Consider the following 20444-nt stretch of genomic DNA (forward strand, 5'->3'; position numbering starts at 1 on the left):
AAGTAAATGAAAATAAAGTGAGGTAACTTGAATGGGGCAGGGGGCTGGGAGTGGGTGAGGGGTGCAGGCTCTGGGAGGAAGTTTGGGTGTGGGGTGCATGCTCTGGGCAGGGGGCGGCACATACCTCGGGCGGCGTGGTACATACCCCCATCCGGCAGCAGCTCCTAGGCGGGGGGGTCAGGAGGGTCTCTGCGCGTCACTGCCCACAGGCGCCGCCCCTGCATCTCCCATTGGCCACAGTTCTTGGACAATCAAAGCTGCGGAGTTGGCGCTCAGGGCGGGGGTGATGCATGGAGACCCCCCCCCCAGGGGCCGCAGGGACATGCCAGCCACTTCTGGGAGCAAAGCGGCACGGAGGGAGGGGGGCAGAATGGGCAGGGAGCCACCTTAGCCCTGCTGTGCTATTGCTGGCACATCTCTGAGCACCCCTGGGAGGGAGGGAGGGGGGCAGCGGGTTTTTGTGTGCTGCCTGGGGCAGGAGCAGCATGCAGAGCCACGTCCCCCCACCTGCCAAGGGCACACAGAGACATGCCGTCAGCCAGCCGCTTCCGGGAGCGGCGTGGGGCCACTGGCCACAGCATGCAGGCAGCCTGCCTGCCTGAGCCCCACTGCTCCACTGGCTGGGATTCGGGGGCAGGTTGTCAGACATTTGTCCTGCATTTTGGGCCCCCCCTGTTGTTTGAGGGTCCTGTACTACCAAAGAGTTTGTTTTATGGTTAATCCGCTCCTGGGAAAAGATCAAGTTTGGTGTCAAACCTTATTTAGCCTATTATTTTTTTATTTTATTTTTTTGAAGTTGGATAGAGCTTTTGCTTGGGAAACTTAAAGGGCTTGCTATTGTCTCTAAAATGTTCTGCGTGTGGTTGGGAAGAACAACAAAGACTTTGTCACAGCTAGATACTATGAATGTTCAGCTGAAAAATTCATAAAACCTGTCTGGTGGAATGCATTACTGCCAGCAGTATATCTCTCTGCTCTTATCTATGTGCATTGATAATTTTTAGCTGAGATTAAACATTCAGAGGAACAGGGAGGCTGACAGATTTGCAGCATAGATAGTTTAAAGGCGTAAACGGTGACTATCTCATCTGGCTATAACTCTGTAGATGTGATGTAAGTTTAAGGTACTAAAAAAAAGTGACAGAATAACTCCAGGTAAGGGAGTTTCATCAATTTAAATTTTCACAGTTGCAGAAAATTATGTGGTGGGTCAGACAATAATTATTTAATGACACTGAAATTCAAAAAGTTGAAGCTTTATAATTGTTAAAACACAAGTTGTCACCATCATATGTCCAAATATACAAAGTAAATATCTTTAAATCAAACTCTAATAAGTTCTCAAGCAGCACTTTTCTTACTTTCCTTATCTACTAATTCCCTAATACATTTCAGTTATTGAGGAAAATCCTTTTGTTGGTTTGTGTATGTATGGTGAAACTGACATTTACCAACTTTTATCGAAGACCAAACAAAAGCATTGGTGAAGCAAATATATTGTAAGCTCTTTGAGGAAGAGACTGTGCCTGCCTTTGTGTTTTGTATAGTGACTACCACAATGTGCCCCAATTCTGAGTGGGAACTCTGGCAACAGTGTAATATATTTCGTGACAATATAGAGTGTCTGAGAAGATGGCATTCTAAATTATAGACACGGTCAACTTCTGCTTACTCCTCGTAGCACTTAAAGTTTGTGAATGTGTGTTTAAAATTGCCTGAATGTTATCCCTTACAATACCATTGGTTATTTTGCTCACATGACTGATATTTAAAATAGGGCTATTGCCATAAGAGGGGGAAAAAAGATCCTGTTAGGCTTCACCACCGATTTCCAACATCAATTCTTGCTCCACAAACTTACCAACGTGGCAACCTGTGCTTTGCAAGCTCTGGCTAACAACAGTTTGCTCCTGCCCCACATTTGTCCAAACACAATATTTTCCCATCTTACTTTCTATGTATAATTCAAACATCTGCCAGTATTTACTATTAGTATGGAGGTGTTGGTTGCGATGCCATAATTAAGTTTTGAATTCCATAGTGAAGAAATAGCGCATCTCTGATTGTTTGAGTATTGTGGTGAGGCTGGCTCTACGGAACCCTAAGGTTTAACTTCAGCTGAAACTCTCCATAGATCTCCAGGAATTCTTCAATGACTCTAATTCAAATGGACAATACCAGGAATCTACTGTTGGTAGACTCACTGCAAGCCCTTCTGGGGAAATGTGTAAACCAGTTTGACCAAGTGCAGGAGCTCTGCTGGAAAACTCAGATCTTGGTGAAGGAACTCTTGAACAAAGGAACCTTGAAATGGAAAAAAGAATGCCTGTGAACTGAAGAGAGACACACTGATTGGAGGGCCAGACCATCAAAGGGGCAGAAGCTGTAGGGGTAAAGCCTGTCTTGTTCATCCCCAGTGCTGGGACCGCCTGGGTAATGTGGAGCCTACTTAAACTGGCGTGGAAAGGCTAAGTTAAGGTAGGAGAGTATGCATGTAGGTCTTTTGTTGTTTTAACCCTTTTCCTCTCTATGTTCCTGTGGATAAATAAATAATTCTTTGTTTGAAGAGGCTGTTCTGAGTCACTGCAACTTCACACTGGTCACAAGCTCCTGAAGAAAAGTTTATGCAGGATTTTAATGCAGTTGGGCCTGCAAGAGGGAATATGGTTGGTAAATGGGGTGTTGTAGCCTTGTCAGTCCAGTCTAAGAGTGGGACAAATCACAGGATTCCATTATGAGAGGAGTGCAGGTATAGGTCTGTCACTTGGAAAGGGTGCTCACAGAGATGGGCAAAAGTACAGCTTCACCCTCAGAACTGTAACATCTGTTTTGCATTTAAAGCAGGGATTCAACCTCTTTGTTATGGGTAAATGACAGCACCGTCTCCCCATAGCTACAGCATTTACTCTCTAGGTATAGAATTAATTTTCTGAAGATTTACAAATAAATCCATTGATTAGTTTGAGTTAAAATTAATTTTAAAATGAGTCCTTTAAGAAATTTAGTCTAAGTCTTTTCTTCTAAATTATCTTAAATGAAAAAATATTCTTCAAACTTTTCACATAGTTAAAATTAATTGAAATATATATTTGAGGAAATTTATGTTGAAATTAAGCTGCATTATTAATGATTTTGTATCTAATTGTTATATAGGCTACCACTAGGGTCGGGACAACAGCTCAGGTAACTCAAGTAACACCATTGTGACATCAGAGATAACTGAACCAGTCACCTCTACAGGTAACTTTCATGCAACAATTCTATTGGTTATAATGACTCAGTGATATGAGGGAGACTAGACATACGTTAAGAATTCTCACGGATAGATTATTTGACTCAACTGCCATTGCTCTCTAAAGATTCCATGGCTGCATACTGGCTTGGCACCAGAGTTTGAAAAGGCTCCCTATTGTGTCAGCTCCACTGTGTATTTAGGCATCACTGCTGGGAGAATTGAAGCAGAAGCACAGGGCTTCCTTAAAATGCAGAGATGTTGGGACTTCAGGCTCTCTCCAGCACTCCTTTCACATAATACAATCTCCATGACACAGATCTCTAAACCAATAGGCAATTGCAAATTAAGGGCCAGTTTCAGCAGTGCACTGTAGCTGCTTTTGTGCTGCTCTGATAATGCAAATTGGCTGAAAACCCAGTTTAACTGGTCAGTGCTCTCCGTCTGCTTTAAGCAACTGCCTTTAAAATATTTTCAATGATTTGTTCATTATTACATATCTTTAAATTATAAGAAATATTGATTAGTGTATTTTTTTGGGTTTCTTGTTTTGTGTTCATGCACAAATTTTTTAACCAACAAAAAAAACAACCACCCAAGAAAATTACATTACAGAGATGTTGTAGATGCCACAAAAGCAAGCATTGCAAACCCAGGAAATTCAGAGCTAAGATTACTCTTTAAAGAAATCCAAACAAGTGAAGGTAAGATATGCCAAGTTAAACATCAAAACAACCTTATTCTGTCCTGTAGTGTCAGAATGAGAGAAATACCAATGCAAAAAACCTATTTTAAATCACTTTTAATCTGTGACTACAAATACTAAAATAACTACGTCATAATCGCATGGTGTCTCTACAAAGCAGAGTTAAGGTTGCTTGAATGCCATAACTGTTTACTTCCGTACATTAACATGTTTGGGTTTTAAGTGAAAATTTAACTCTGAATATAGGTTTCTGAGTAGGGTCACACATTCAAATTGAAAAGCTGCAAGGTGACAGACTTGTATGGAAAGCACAAGGGCCACTTTAATAATCTCATTCTCCCTCTCATTGTGGATTTGAGACCCGAACATCTATTTCCATCCTACCCAATGACATAGCTGACAGAGTACCTCATTCTCAAAACAGTCTATAGGCGATATTTACAGATTACCTATTCTACAGTTTTTCTGTTACATACACACAGAGGATAAAGGGAAGATGACTTAAAACTTGAAAATTTCTCAATACATTTGAAAAAATTTCTTGAGTAATTGTGATAGTTATTTTGGATGTCATTGCACATCAAGTGGATCGTGTGTAATTTGGCAGGACATCAGGCAAAGTTACTAGTTTGCATAACTTTAATTCTGAATTTCCAGATTTTTAAACAATTGCTTTTTGTGACTGCTTTACCATAATTTAGTATGTTGTAACTATAGAGGAGAAAAACCCTACCAACGTTTGAAGGCTAAGAAATAATTGCTCTCTCTTTACCACTTTAAAAGACTTGTCTTCATGGGGATTTTTACCATCAGAACTATACCAGTATAATTATGTTGCTATAATTTGACTGGTATAACTCCCCATGTGGACACTATTATTCCAGTGTACGAGGGGGTCCTTTTCCAGTTTAACTTATGTCATATATTACACTGGAATAAGATTGTCCACATGCGGAGTTATATCAGTATAACTATAGCAACATAATTATAGTGGTATAATTTTTATGTAAATGTCTCTGTGTTGACAAGCCCTTTCCCTTTGTCTAGCAATTTATTTTGGCTCTCCATATTTCAGTTCATTCATGTGCTGGACTAAAACAGAGTGGATCAAGGCAATGAAAACAGTGAGAATTCAGTGTATATAAGTAGGCTGTCAGGTTCTCAGGAAACCAGACAGTAATAAACATATCTGTTTCATGAAAATATTCACTTTAAATTACATTGTCCTTGTTCTACAATGTTTGCATTTCTGTTGGGTTTAATAAAAGGGTAATAAATAAAGTTTTTTGTTCTCTTTGAGGATCATAAACTAATATACCAAATAGCTAAAAATTGGTAAAACATTATCTCTCATAAAATGCAACTGGGTTTTCCGGCAAATACAACACTAGGGAATGATTTGAAAGCTTTTTAGTCTCTACAGCAGGTCCTTTGTAGCCTAGTACCATAGCACATCAACTATGTAATTTCTCCATCTCCTATATCACAGTTAGGGTTCCTTAAATATGTGGGGCACAGGACAGTTGTCAAAAGTACAACAATAGCCAACTTACATGAAAATAGTATTCACAAAGTCTTTAATAATAAGACTCTGTTAGATGATAAAGGTAAATCTTAAGCAATGTTTTCCAAAATGTGCTTAGAGTGAACTATAAACATGCCTCACTTTTATAGATCTTTAAGGCTAGAAAGGACTATTATGTCAATAACTCATGCCATAGAATATTATCCAGTAACTTCTGAATCAAGGCCATAACTCCTAGTTGAACTAGACCATATCTTCTAGAAAGCCAGCCAGTCTTGATTTAAATACCCTTCAGGTAATGGAGAATCCAGTACATCCATAGCAAAAGTTAATTATCCTCACTGTCAAAAAATTGCACCTTATTTCTTATCTGAATTTGTCTACGTTCAGTTTCAAGCCATTGGATCTTGTTATGCCTTTGCCTTCTAGATTAAAGAGCTCTTTATGATCAGAAATCTTCTCTTCAAGTACGTACTTGCAGATAAAATGACCACTATGCACTTTGTATTCTGTGTTGTAATTGAAATCAATATTTGAAAATGTAGAAAACATCCAATAAATAAATGGTATTCTATTATTGCTTAATAGCATGATAAATCATGATTAATTTTTAATAGTTTGACAGTTCTAATATTTTTTGAGATGGGGCAACCAGAACTAAATGCAGTATTCAAGGTGTGGGCATACTATGGATTTATATAGTGGCATTATGATACTTTGTGTCTTATGGTCTATCCCTTTCCTAATGGTTCCTAACTTTCTTTTACCTTTTTGACTGCCGCTTCACATTGAGCAGATGTTCTCAGAGAACGATCCATAATAATTCCAAGATCTCTTTGTTGAGTGGTAACAGCTAATGTAGACCCCATCGTTTTGTATATCCAGTACAATCTCTTTATCATGAAAGTGGATCTTTCAAATATAGACTTTTAAGTACAAAATAACTGCATTTAAAAATAAAACAATGTAAAAACTTTAGCGCCTACAGGTACACTCAGTCCTACATCTTGTTTGGCCAGTTGCTCAGACAAACAAGTTTGTTTACATTTGCAGGCGATAATGCTGCCTGCTTCTTGTTTACAATGTTACCTGAAAGTGAGAACAGGCATTTGCATGGCACTGTTCTAGCCAGCGACGCAACATATTTACATGCTAAAGGCACTAAAGAGTCATATGTCCCGTCAGGCTTCAGCCACCATTCCAGAGGACATGCATCCATGCTGATGACAAGTTCGACTTGACAGTGATCCAAAGCAGTGCAGACTGACGCACGTTCATTTTCATCATCTGAGTCAGATGCCAACAGCAGAAGGTTGATTTTCTTTTTTGGTGGTTTGGGTTCTCTAGTTTTCGCATTGGAGTGTTGCTCTTTTAAGAATTCTGAAAGCATGCTCCATATCTCATCTCTCTCAGATTTTGGAAGATACTTCAGATTGTTAAACCTTGGGTCAAGTGCTGTAGTTATCTTTAGAAATCTCACATTGGTACCTTCTTTGTGTTTTGTCAAATCTGCAGTGAAAGCGTTCTTAAAATGAACAACATGTGCTGGGTCATCATCTGAAACTGCCGTAACATGAAATATACGGCAGAATGCGGGTAAAACAGAGCAGGAGACATACAATTCTCCCTCAAGGAGTTCAGTCAGAAATTTAATTAATGCATTTGTTTAATGAGTGTCATTATCATAGAAGCATGACCTCTGAAATGGTGGCCAAAACATGAAGGGGCATACGAATGTTTAGCATATCTGGCGTGTAATTACCTTGCAATGCTGGCTACAAAAATGCCATGTGAATGCCTGGTCTCATTTTCTGGTGACATAAATAAAAAGTAGGCAGCATTATCTCTCGTAAATGTACACAAACTTGTTTGTCTTAGCGATTGTCTCTACAAGAAGTAGGACTGAGTGGACTTGTAGGCTCTAAAGTTTTACGTTTTGTTTTTGAGTTATATATTAAAAAAAAATCTACATTTGTAAGTTGCCCTTTCATGTTAGAGATTGCACTACAGTACTTGTATGTGGAAAATTTAAAAATACTATTTCTTTATCATTTTTACAGTGCAAATATTTGATCAAAAATATAAAATAAGCAATGTATACTTTGTATTCTGTGTTGTAATTAAAATCCATATATTTGAAAATGTAAAAAAACATTCAAAATATTTAATAAATTTCAATTGGTATTCTATTGTTTAACTGCAATTAAAACTGATTAATCACGATTATTTTTTTTGAGTTAATCACGTGAATTAACTGCAATTAATTGACAGCCCTAAAAATAAATATATCTATCTATCTATATGAATTGGAAAAAGTACAGAAAAGGGCAACAACAGTTATTAGGGGTAGGAAACAGCTTCCATATGAGGAGAGATGAAGAAGAAGATTGGGACTCTTCAGCTTAGAAGAGAGATGACTAAATGGGGATATGACAGAGGCGTTAAAATCTTGAATGGTGTGAAGAAAGTAAGCGTTATTTATCCTTTTCCATAACACAAGAACCAAGGGCCATCCAATGAAATTAACATGCAGCAGTTTTAAAACTAACAAAAAGAAGTACTTCTTACACAACACACAATCAACCTCTGGAACTTGTTGCCAGGGGATGTTATGAAGGCCAAAAGTATAACAGGGTTCAAAAAAGAATTAGATAATTTCATGGAGGATAGGTCCATCAATGGTTATTAGCCAAGATGGTCAGGGATGCAACCTCATGGTCTGTGTGTCCCTGAATCTCTGACTGCCAGAAGCTGGGACTGGACGACAGGGATGGATCTCTCAATAAATTGTTCTGTTCAGTTCATTCCCTCTGAAGCATTTGGCGCTGGCCACTATCATGGAAGATAGGATAATGTCCTAAACAGTCTGACCAAGTGTGGCCATTCTTATTCCTCTGTTGGACTTCCTCAGTTCCAGGTGGAAAACTGAGGCAAAGGACTACTGTTCAAGATACTGTGGGGCACATGTTTACTTATTGTTTGCATATTTTTGAATCCTTGTTGTGGTGTTTTCCCAAAATAATGCTGTTTCCTTTTATTAAGAAAAGTTTTATTTTGTTATACACAAACTCAGTGCTTGTGAATGGAGAAGGAGAGGGGCCTACAGGTGGTGTTTAGTTTTTCCAAAGTTTCAGTTGGGGTCTGTCAGGGTTCCCTCCCCACTCTGAACTGTAGGGTATAGATGTGAGGACCTGCATGAAAGACCCCCTAAGCTTATTTCTACCAGCATAGGTTAAAACTTCCCCAAGGCACAAATTCTATGCCCTTGGAGGGTATGCTGCCACTACCAAGTGATTTAACAGATAATCAGGGAAAGGACCACTTGGAGTTCTTATTCCCCAAAAATATCCCCCAAACCCTTACACCCCCTTTCCTGGGGAGGCTTGAGAATAATATCCTAACCAACTGGTTACAAAGTGATCACAGACCCAAACCCCTGGGTCTTAGGACAATAAAGGAATCAGTCAGGTTCTTAAAAGAAGGATTTTATTTTTTTTTTAAAAAAAAAGTAAAAATCACCTCTGTAAAATCAGGATGGAAAATAACTTTACAGGGTAACAAAAGATTCAAAAAACACAGCAGAACTTCTTCTAGGCTTAGTTTCAAAGTTACAAAAATCAGGAATAAACCTCCCTCCAGCAAAGGAAAAATTCACAAGCAAAACAAAAAATAAAACATGCCTTGCCTGGCTTTTACTCACAATTTTTGTAATATGAGAGACTTTTAGGATGGTTTATAGGAGAAGGAGTTTTCTGACCTGATGCTTCTCTGCTTCCCACGAGAACACACACAAAGCCTTCCCCTCCCCCCCAACAAGATTTGAAAGTATCTTCTTTCTCCATTGGTCCTTTTGGTCAGGTGCCAACCAGGTTATTTGAGTTTCTTAATACCTTACAGGTAAGGAGGAATTCTAGGCTACTCTTAACTGTATTGTTATGACAGGGTCTTGAGATGGTTTTGTTTTGCAGTATTAAGAGGAACCCCTACATATTGAAGCTGATCCTTGCTGCTGCTGACATCACCTGGCAGAAGGATTACATAAACATCCTTCTTAAAGTATGGATCCCAGAACTGTGTACACAGTATATTGGTAATGGTCTTGTTAATACTGTATGTGGCAGTAATCCCACTTCCCTCCTTCTACTTGATACTCCCCTGTATTATATTTCCAAGGATCATGTTTGCTCTCTCAGCGACCACATTGCACTGAGATCATACTGAGTTTATCAATAATTACCCTAAGTCCCTTTCAAGAGTCACTGCTTTCCAAAATCCATCCCCCCTCCCTCCTCTGAGTGTGGAGGGAGGGGGGATGGATTTTGGACTTTGTTCATAAATGTATGACCTTGTATTTGGCTGTATTAAAATGCACAGTATTCAAATTATTCAATTTACCACAATCCAGATTACTCTGTAGAATGGGTGTTTTCTTATCATTATCACTCCACCAATTTTTGGGTCATCTGCAAATAGTCTAAGCAATGATATTGTTTTCTTCCAAATCATTTATAAAGATAGTGAATAGCATTGGTCCAAGAACAGATCCCAGTGGGACCACCATGGGCGGCGGCAGGTGAATTCCCACTTTGGGGAGACTAGCCTGCTGACCGTGCCCCTTCTGCCCGAGACTCTGCTCCCCATACACTGGAGAACCCCCAAATCAGGAGGAGCCCTGAGGGCCCCCGCATGACTGGAGGAGCCCCACGGTCTGCCAAAAGGGGTAACAGTATTATGTCAAACACAGATATCAACCAAATTTGCCTTTGGTTGAGAATCAATAATAATATTTTATAACATTATCTTCTCAAGTTCTTGAAGAAGATGAACTGAAAGACTATACTCTGCACTTGTAGGAGGTGAGGTCTCTCTGATCTAGTACATTTCTACATCTACCTCTTGTGATCTAAATGTGAACTGAAATTTTTAGACTTAAATTCTTAGTAATGACTTGAATACTTCCATCCTGTATATGCTGGTGTATAAGTAGGAGCAATCTCAATTAAGTAAAAAGCAATAGGTATGCATTGCACTGTGATTGGCTGTGAAATTTATTGGGTGTTTGGAACTCCTTTATATCTTTTTTCCACTTGTGCATCTTTGTCTCTTAAATATAGTAACAGCTATTGTGAGTTAAGAAATCTATCTGGTTTGCCAGAGAGGAGTCAGGATGTGAAATATTTATTTTTTTTCTAAATATGAAGGTTTTTTTAAGAAAAATTGTTTAACTGAGTGCTAAAATGTTTTTCAACATTCAGTGCTGCATTTGGTTTATTTTAGAATTCAGCTACCACAATTAAGAGACACGAACACTGATAAGTTCGTAGGGCAATAACAATGATGCATGTGACTTTTCTGTAGTACACTGCACTTGCAGATATGGAAGCAATGAGAAATAGTGAAAGCCTGAGTATGGTGGGGAAGTCCCAGCAAAAGTACTGGATCTATAGTACTGTTCTTGGAACATCAGAAACTTAAATAGAAGTTCACAAATTTAGAATTTTGAGTTCGACTTAGTCTAGTCTGCCCTTTTGTCTCTGTCAAGAAAGGAATGGCATATATGACCCTGCAAGCTTAATACTGCTGCAATGACTTTTGAGTCAGTAAAGCTTTTTTTTTTTTCTTCGTCCCCAAAACTCGGTTGAGTAAGGCCAGTATTTTTATGGGATTACAGAGCTCCTCACATACTGCTCACTGTGTACTGGCTTTATGTGTGATCGTTAACAAAGGCTTTGTTACATTCTCAGCAGTGTTATTTATAAATTCTGACTAAATCCTGTGTTGTTGTTCCACCTTTTGTTTAAAAAAAAATCCCTCTAAAATAAAAATAGCAAGTCTTACCACTACTACAATCCCTGAATGAAGGGGGAAAAAAATCAAGATTTTCTTAGTAAACCTGTCAAATATTTTGAGATCGGTGAAATAAAAAATAAGGCTGAGTGGAATTGGGATCTTATACGGTGGCAAGAAGCCAGGCTGGATACCATTGAGGTATAGTATACTGGTCTTTAGCATTCTCCCTTGTGATCCTGCTCCTCTGAAAGAAGAAGAGGGCAGGTACCTCTACTCTCCATAACAGGTTTTCAGGAGAGGTGGGGAAATGGTTGCTTACCACCACCACAGTGTTGATTTCCATAAGAAGAGTTGAGGATGTCAACAGCCACCCATTGGAATTCTGCTGTGTCTGGGTGGACAAAGTAAACTACTAAAGGCCCTCTCCTACATGAACCTGTTTTCTGCTTGAGAGTGTGAAGACAAGAAGACCTCCAACCTATTATATACCTTGTAATTTGTGTGAGCCACAGAGTACCACATTTTCAGCTGGTTTCTGTTGTGTGCATAAATCTGCATTTGTATGTGTAAGCTGACATTTGTGCAATTGTAATGGATGGTTGGGCACCTGACTACAGTTTATTGTGTTCATAAGTGGGTATGTACACAGCTATTGCATTCATGCAAAAATAAGGACAGCTGGAAACGTGGACCAGAATAGGTTTGGGGTTGAAGAGGGGAAGGGGAAAAAAAAAAGTACTTGACTGGGAAAACTGGTGCCAAACAACTGAGAACTTCGCTGTATTCATCATATCAAAAAGAGAGGAAGCCACATACAGTAACAGTATGGTGAGATATTGATTCTAATAATTTAAATTAAGAAATAGAGCCGATAAAAGAGCTGAATAAAGAAAACACCAAGTACATGATATAGAATTCTTTTTTGATTTATCTTTATGACTTTATGATGGTAAGAGTTCCCAGCATTTAGAAATAAAGAAGTAAATTTAGAATCCCCTCAGTCTCCACCTCACCACACCAAACTCTCCAGAATACATTAATGTTAAAAGGACTTTACTACTAGTAAGTAAGAAAACCTCTCTCTATTGAGATTTGCTTAGAGTCAGTAAATTCAACTACATCTGTTTGAATTGAAGTCATATGTTATTTGCAGTGTTAATATTCTTTGAATTAAATTCATCATAGAGAAATCTCTTAGAAGGCATGTTTTTAAGCATATGTGGCTAAACTGGTGTTGCCAGCTCTGTATGTGGACACTTTGATTTCAGAATAAGAATCCTTTTTCAGTCAGTTTTTCACTTAAGCAAAATTGAAATAAACCTTATTTTGGAATAAAAAAAGTGCCCACACATAGACTTACACCAAAATAACAAAGCACATGAATTAAAACGTGTTATTTTAATGCAAGTTTGTGTGTAGAGCAAACCTAAAGAACCTGCTTGAGCTACATTGATTTAAACAGATTTCAGAGTGTCCACATAGGGAGGGTTGCACTGATTTAACCATGTCAATTGCTACACAGATTTAGTTGAACTGGTACAATTTGTGCATAGACAAGACCTTATTATTTAGTGTCTCCAAAACATAGAGAGACAAGAGGAAGGGAAACAAGTCAAATACTTATTGCTGCAAATTTATATTTCAAGGCCATTTCTTAAGTCCATGGTATTTTCTGGGGCTGCAGAACTGCTGCCAACTTCATGCCCTGATAACATAGATAAAGAGATAAGGTGCCAACAATAAACTCAAATTAAGCAACTTTAATACATGTGTAAGTAGCTTATTTATGTATAATTTTCTACTGTAGGTCAGCCCTCTCTTATACCTCACCAGAGACCAGTTCATAGCTCAATGATGCTTTCTATGAAAGTGATTCATTTATACACTTTGGAGTTCAGACAGGGATTCTGTACATATTCCCCTCTTTTCCATACCTTCTGCATTGCTTCTTGAACCGTTAGGAGAATGTTTCCTGCCTGACAGGGCAGAGAACTTTCATTTCTGTTTCCTCTGCACACATCAGTCCACAATGTGACAGCCTTTGGCTGGGAAAGATAGATGTGGTGCCATGTGGCTCTCATAAAAACTGTTGCTTGTTATTCTACAGTGTCCTCTAAGACCTGCTCTACACACAAGTTTCGTGTGGTATAATTATTTTGGTTAAGGGTTTGATTTTTTTAAATTGAAATAGTTATACTGATTCAACCCCTAGTGTGGATGCAGTTAAACTAGTAATAGTGTGCCTTGTACCAATATAGGTTTCAGAGTAGCAGCCGTGTTAGTCTGTATTCGCAAAAAGAAAAGGAGTACTTGGGGCACCTTAGAGACTAACACATTTATTTGAGCATAAGCTTTTCATGAGCTACAGCTCACTTCATCGGATGCATTCAGTGGAAAATACAGTGGGGAGATTTATATACACACAGAACATGAAACAATGGGTGTTGTCATACACACTGTAAGGAGAGTGATCACTTAAGCTGAGCTATTACCAGCAGGAGTCTCTAAGGTGCCACAAGTACTCCTTTTCTTTTTGTAACAATATAGTTATTCCCCTTCCCCTACAGGAATATGTGTACTGGTATAAGCAATTTTATACCAATATAATTGTATCCACTAGGGCAGTTGTACAATTTTAACCACACTGGTATAGTTAAGGAGGTACAGCTTTTGTATAAAGACAAAGCCTTAGATCAGTTAAATTAAATTCCTCTTCCCTTTCAGAAATTGATTTGTTGCCTTTGAGACAACTTTACTCCTTTGTCTCACATAGCATAAGACCTCATTCAAAGCTATATCAGATCAAGCATGCTTCTATTAGGGGTTTTACACCAGTTTAACAAGATCAATTTAAAATAGGTAACTGGCACAAGTTTTCTAGTATAGACATAGGGCCTGAAAACTCATGTTTTTTTATAGTTTATTTTTAAAATACACAGGAAAGAACTATGCGCTCCTACACACAGGTGCACACAAGTCTTTCAGTTTAATTGGGTCTGGCTTGTCTGTGCACTAATGGCCTGATTTTTAGAGGTGCTTAGAACCCACAACTTCCATTTGAATAGCTTCTGCTGTTTGCTTTCTAAACCAGTATTGTGCAAGACTTTCCTCACTTATCTTCAGATCTTTATGGGGTGTGGTGCAAATGTTATGTGTTTCAAGAAACTAATATGATACATTATTTTTGGCTTCAGTTTTTTTCTTAGTGATAAATATTTAGTGTTTCTATTCCCTTCTACTTATGTCCAATCATCAAAGCTTTTATTCAACATTCCAAGAAGCCACTTCAGAGTGAGAACTCGATGTTATGAAAATAGGGGTGTGGTTCATTTGAATTTGGTTCTGAATAAGCTGTGACTCTTGGTTTCATAGTTTGTATTAAAGGGATAAAAAAATTATTATAGTAATGTTACAGTACGTCTCATCTTTTGATGACTATTATGCTTCTGGTAAGAAAATTACTGTCAATTGTAACACCTGAAAAAAATGTTGTGAAAGCTTTAAAGAAATGGAGGTCTAATTATGTATTATCAGGTAATGCCTCAGTTGTAACATCCATGAAAAAATTAAGGTTATGCTCTTCCAGAATTATGGTTATCAGTTTAAGACACATTAATATCCAAGATAATGTTGAACAAAGCCAATTCTTTTGGTCTATCAAATTATGATAAAACCTATGTTAGTTCTAATTTAACTGGGACTAAAACCCAATATGGTTTGCAATGCAAATTTGATTGCAAATGTTGTCAACATTTTCCTCTCTTCTTTTCCTCACAAAACATTTAAGGAAATGAAGTCTAAGGTGATAAACTTTACCTCAGATGGCATGAACTTCCTGCATATTGCAAAAATCTGCCACTAATTAGCAGATTTGAAACATAAACACTGCAAATCTAGACTTGTTTAAATTTTTTTTTGCAAACATTGGGCCAAATTCTGTCTACATGTGATGTACACAGTTGCTATTGACTTGAATTGGGAGCTGCATGCCCATAATAGGGCAAAATTTGGCCACCAAATGATTAGTCACTTTGAAGGGTAAGTTCTCCCCTACCTCATTTTTTTGGGTGTTACACAAAGTCTTGAAGTAATGCCCTTGGGACCAAAGTACTGTGTTTATTCATAAAATAGGTAAAGCCTGGGTAATGGCAGTGCAAAATTCCCTGCTCTTCCTTTTCTGTGCATCTCAAGCCTGACTGGGAGGGGACAGCCTTCAGGAGTGAAAAGGTACCTCAGTCAGTAGGGCTACCACTTCTTGGCTCTCCACTGAGACTGACAACTATGGTGCCAATGTTAATTGGGAACTGGGTTGACCACCAAACTCAGTTCCCATAGACCACTGTCAGCCGTTAGATAATAACTTGCATTCTCTACTTACATGAATCAGATTTGAACTGACAACCTGGAAGCAAAAAGCTGTGGGTGAAATCCTGTCCCCATTGAAATCAATGGGAGTTTCGCCATTGACTTCAGTGGGACTGGAATCTCATCCTCTTTTCATTTGATTCCACTTAGCCCTCTAGTATCCATGGCATGTAAATAACTAAAAATGTGTAATTCGTTAAAAGACAACTAGTTTCTTCGTAGCGCTTTGGTATATTGCCTTTTTTCCATTCAACAGATATTGTCAAGAAACAAAGGATTGCAGGTGCAAATTTAAAAATTGCATTGAAATATTTTTTGAAATATGAATCTTTACATAACATTTAATGGTATAGTTTATTATCCACTATAACTTGTTCTTCAAACTGCATCATTTTTGTAACTGTATTTCAAGTGAGGCACCTCTTTAAATTAGTTCCATGCTATTATTTGGTTCCTTAACACTGATTCATTATAATTATCAGAGGTGGGCCTGAACTGCATAGTCAAAACTGGATCAGGTTTAGTTCTAAATTATAATGACTAAAACCAATAGCCAGTTAAATTACAGCAGTGCTGTCATGTTCCATCTAATGAATTGTTAACTTTAAGCAAAATGATTATATGGACAATAAGTGCACTAAGGGAAAAAAATAAAAATGTAATAGAAACCAAACCCTCTCTTACAATCTTTGATCTGTACTATAATTCATGAAAGGAACTTAAATACAAAAGGGTTTATCCATCAGAAAATATATCTAGCCATCTGGAATACCTATCTCCTGGAAATGTGTGTGTTTTGGCTACATACCAGGCCCACCTACCTGGAAGACAGGTTGGTCTTTTGAGCAAGGTGAAAGAACCCGAGAGGCAAATTTAGATTTCCTAGGGCCCAAAGATTTCTACTGTTTGCTGCAAATGACTAACACAATATGATCAACAAAATATATGGTGTAGATATAATCTTTTATAGCATGTAGCACACATTGTCAAATCTACTTTTAGGTTTGTGGACATATGCTAAGGGGTAGATTTTTATTTTTGGTGTATACTTATATTTGGTATTTATTTAGGTATTGTGACGGGGCAAGGCCAGATGGCTATAGAAAAGTAGTGAGAGATAGATATATTAGCTCCAGGCTAAACAAATCCCTGATACCAGGATAAGTGAAATGGCAGCTGCTCCAGGTCAATTAAGACACCTGGAGCCAATTAAGAACTTTCCAGAAGGCAGGGAGAAGGCTAGGTTGATTGGGACACCTGAAGCCAGTCAGGGGCTGGCTGAAACTAGTTAAAAGCCTCCCAGTTAGTGAGGTGGGTGTGCATGTCAGGAGCTGTGGGAGGATGTTGTGCTGTTGGAGAGGCTAAGTAGTACACACCATATCAGGCACAAGGAAGGAGGTCCTGAGGTAAGGGTGAAGCGGAGCTTGAGGAAGTGAGGGCTGCTGTGGGGGAAGTAGCTGAGGGAATTGCACATGTCATGTTTCTAAAAGGTCAGCTACTATAGCTGATATTGTTAGGGTCCCTGGGCTGGAGCCTGGAGTAGAGGGTGGGCCTGGGCTCCCCACCCCCCACCGTTGCCCCCTGATTAATCACTGAGACTGGGAGACAACAGAGACTGTGCAAGGAAGGCTAACTTCTCCCCACCTCCCTCGCTGGCTTATGATGAAAATGGCTCCGTAGACTGTGACCCTTGTCTCTAGAGAGAGAAGGGTTACGTGCAGGGTCATGGTGAGCCTCTGAGCTAGTGAAATCTGCCAGGAAATGCGGGACCCATGGAGGCAAGGACAGAGCTTTGTCACAGTGTGTACTGATACATACCACTCATCTGAATTACTCAGACCCCTATGGAAAACTGCATTTTCCCTAGACTCTAGTGTGTAATTTTTTAGAGCTGGGAACTCTACAAGAAATCTGCCACGTACTCAAGCAAATATGGTTTTTTAACATTTAACTTTAAAATTTTTTGGACCTAAAATTCATTTTTTAAAATTCATTAAACTCAGTTTTATTAGGCAAACTCTGAAAGTGGAGTTCTATTAACTCCCATTTGTAAAGGGTTTTGAAAATACAAATTTATGTCAAGCTGCTTTTGATACTGTTGATCCCTTGTGAAGCAGAGTAGGAATAGATGGGGCTGCTTCCAGCCAGCTTCTGTCTTTCTGATGAGCTTTTTCAGAAGAATTGTTTTGGGCAATTGCTCTTTCTCCATGTGGGATCTCTGTGTGGAGCTCCACAGGGTTACTTCTTGTCTGTCTATCCTTCTGTGTATAAATGGGGCCACTACTGGAGGTTAGAAGGAGACACATGCTACAGTGCTTTCTTTATGCCAGTGCCTTTTAGATCTATGTTTCTTTCTAACAGACTTACTGGATACAGTTGAACATCATGGGCGAAATCCAGGTGCCACTGAAGTCAATGGCAGAGCTCCCACTGACTATAATGGGGCCAGGATGTCACCCTTATGCTGTCAGTGTTTGGTAGAAACTGGGTGCATGATCTGCAGTGATTGCCAGTGGTTTTTGACCTATACAGTGCTAAATGGCTTGTGACTTGCCTGTTTGTGAGATCATCTCTCTCCCTATATAAATATACCAATCTTACAATCAGAGTTGGTGCTCAAGTCTGAGCACCTTCATTTAAGAGAGGAAGTTCTTAGCTGAGTGTTCTCCAGGAATTACCCTTGGATGTGAATCTTATACATGCCTCCCACAGTCTGAAATAGCTTGAATCTGTTGAACTTCAGGGCATGCTTTGAATCTCATCTATAATCGTGGGCTTTTGGGGAAAGGTGCTGAAAACTTTGTTTATGGGAGAGGGTAGTGTGTTTTTGTTTGGCTAATATTGTTGGGAGAGATGAGACTGCTTATTTATGTACATCTTGTTTCAGAAATTTATTTTTCAGTCATGGTAAAGGTGCCTAGAGCAGGGGTCTCCAAACTTTTTGGATCGCACACCCCCAGGTCCAGCTCTGGGGAAGCAAAAAGACAGAGTGGGGAGAGCAGAGCTGCAGCCGGCATGCCGCCAAAGAATCAAAGGTCTAAGAGTGCTGCTGCCACTGGGCCGGCGGCGCTCCTCCTGCCACACACCCCCCAGGAATAGTCTTGCGCACCCCCTGCAGTGCGCGCATCCCACTTTGGAGACCACTGGCCTAGAGCACAGGATAGTTGTATTTGTGTTATATTAAATCCAAATAAATAAAAATATAAAACAAATGCTAAATTTAATATTTGTGGCTTTACAGATCTTCTGTTGGTAAGCATAATTCTGTCTGCGTCAAGATATATTTTAAAATATAAATACATACATCTGTGTGTGCATTTTACGTTTTTGGTTTGTAATTGTTGCCTAATGCATTTACTACTTCTGTGCCCTTCAACAGGGTAATAGTGGATCAATGGAAGTAAATCAGTAATTAATTTAGCTCTTTCCTAATTTGTCATTCCTAAATTACGTACACACATAATAGAAAGCAGTATAGGTTTTTTAGTGCACTCTATATAGCAGTATACAGTAGCATCTGAGACATACTCACAAATCTGGTACCTAGTAGTCACAATAATTTACAACTTGTTTCCTATACTACATACCAACAACCACATGAGGAATTTACTCATGAAGCACTCCAACAGCTACATGGCAAGGCTTTCCAACCTATCAGAAACACATTTACTTCATAGCAACGCACATTTTACCTGATCTGGTAAACTCAATATCTTTTGACGATATGGAAGACTAACTTATTTTATGAGCAGACATTTATGCACCCAGGCACCCATATCACTTGGCATACAGAGTAAAACAAATTATTGACTCTGCAGCAATTTACATACATGTTACTTTTTAACATGGACTCTCTCTAAAATCTGAAGACCAATACTATTTTTGTGTACTTTTGTTGTATTGTCAACTGAACCTTCTTTTTGGTGTATCACTAAGCATGGGCCAATCAGTGGCAATCCTTAAGTTTTCAAAGTATCAGTACAATTTCAGTTTGCTGTATCCTGTCAAAAGATACAATAGCTAAACTCTGCAGAGCTCTGGGATGCATTGTCTCCCTGTGAGGCATTACAATTGCAGGATCTCTCAGGCAGGTGCACCTTCAATACAGAGATGGGTCTTAAAGATGAAATTATGACCTACCTTTGCACATTAATATGTGTAAACTAGGGATGGCCAAACTGGTTCAGATAAAGAAAGAACCATCTGAAACCTCTGCCTAAACTCAAACGTGAAATTGAACATTTGAAATAACTGAATAACTTCAATTTCTGAATTTTCAACAACTTCTGTACTTCATGTCTGTGCAAAGGTCAGGATGGAAGCACACATTCTAGAATACATACAGGGCTATTTTTTGTTGCACTTCTGATCTTCCCAAAATTGAGAACTGTAGATCGCTCATAAACCTGTTTCCAGTCTAATCTCGATACCAAAGGAATACCTCCAAACTTTGTGTGAGTGTACACTAGTGGTGGGTCTAACATAACATATTCTGAAGGGTTGATTTAGTGTAACGGAGGGCCAAAGTGGTAAGTGCATTGAACAGTAGGCAAAGACTAAATAGAAAATTACTGTTGTAAATGATGCGTATGTTTTGCCTGAATGTTGATATGATTTTATTAGTCTGCTATAGTAGCAGTAGCGGGCAGGAAAAAAACAGGAATGATATAACAACTTAGTTCACCAGAACAAATAAAAAGTTAGCTAGTTTCTCTCATTTATCCACTGAAACCAGAAGACCAGGAAATATGGTAGCATCTAGTTTCTGGCTGATTTGTAACAGGTGTTGCCAGTAAGCCCAGTCTCAAAAAAGAATTAACAAAGAT

At 38.7% G+C, this 20444-nt stretch overlaps 1 long non-coding RNA gene across 1 annotated transcript; it reads left to right on the forward strand.

The window, feature by feature from the left end:
• The first annotated feature begins 1416 nt into the window (after positions 1 to 1416).
• Positions 1417 to 6013, forward strand: LOC311519210. Its single transcript, XR_014711226.1, has 3 exons — positions 1417 to 2478; positions 3154 to 3240; positions 5893 to 6013. It is a non-coding gene; the product is annotated as an uncharacterized lncRNA (long non-coding RNA).
• The last annotated feature ends 14431 nt before the right edge of the window (positions 6014 to 20444 follow it).

This window comes from Lepidochelys olivacea (genome assembly GCF_965140295.1).
Source record: "Lepidochelys olivacea isolate rLepOli2 genome assembly, chromosome: 4".
Classification (NCBI taxonomy): domain Eukaryota; kingdom Metazoa; phylum Chordata; order Testudines; family Cheloniidae; genus Lepidochelys; species Lepidochelys olivacea.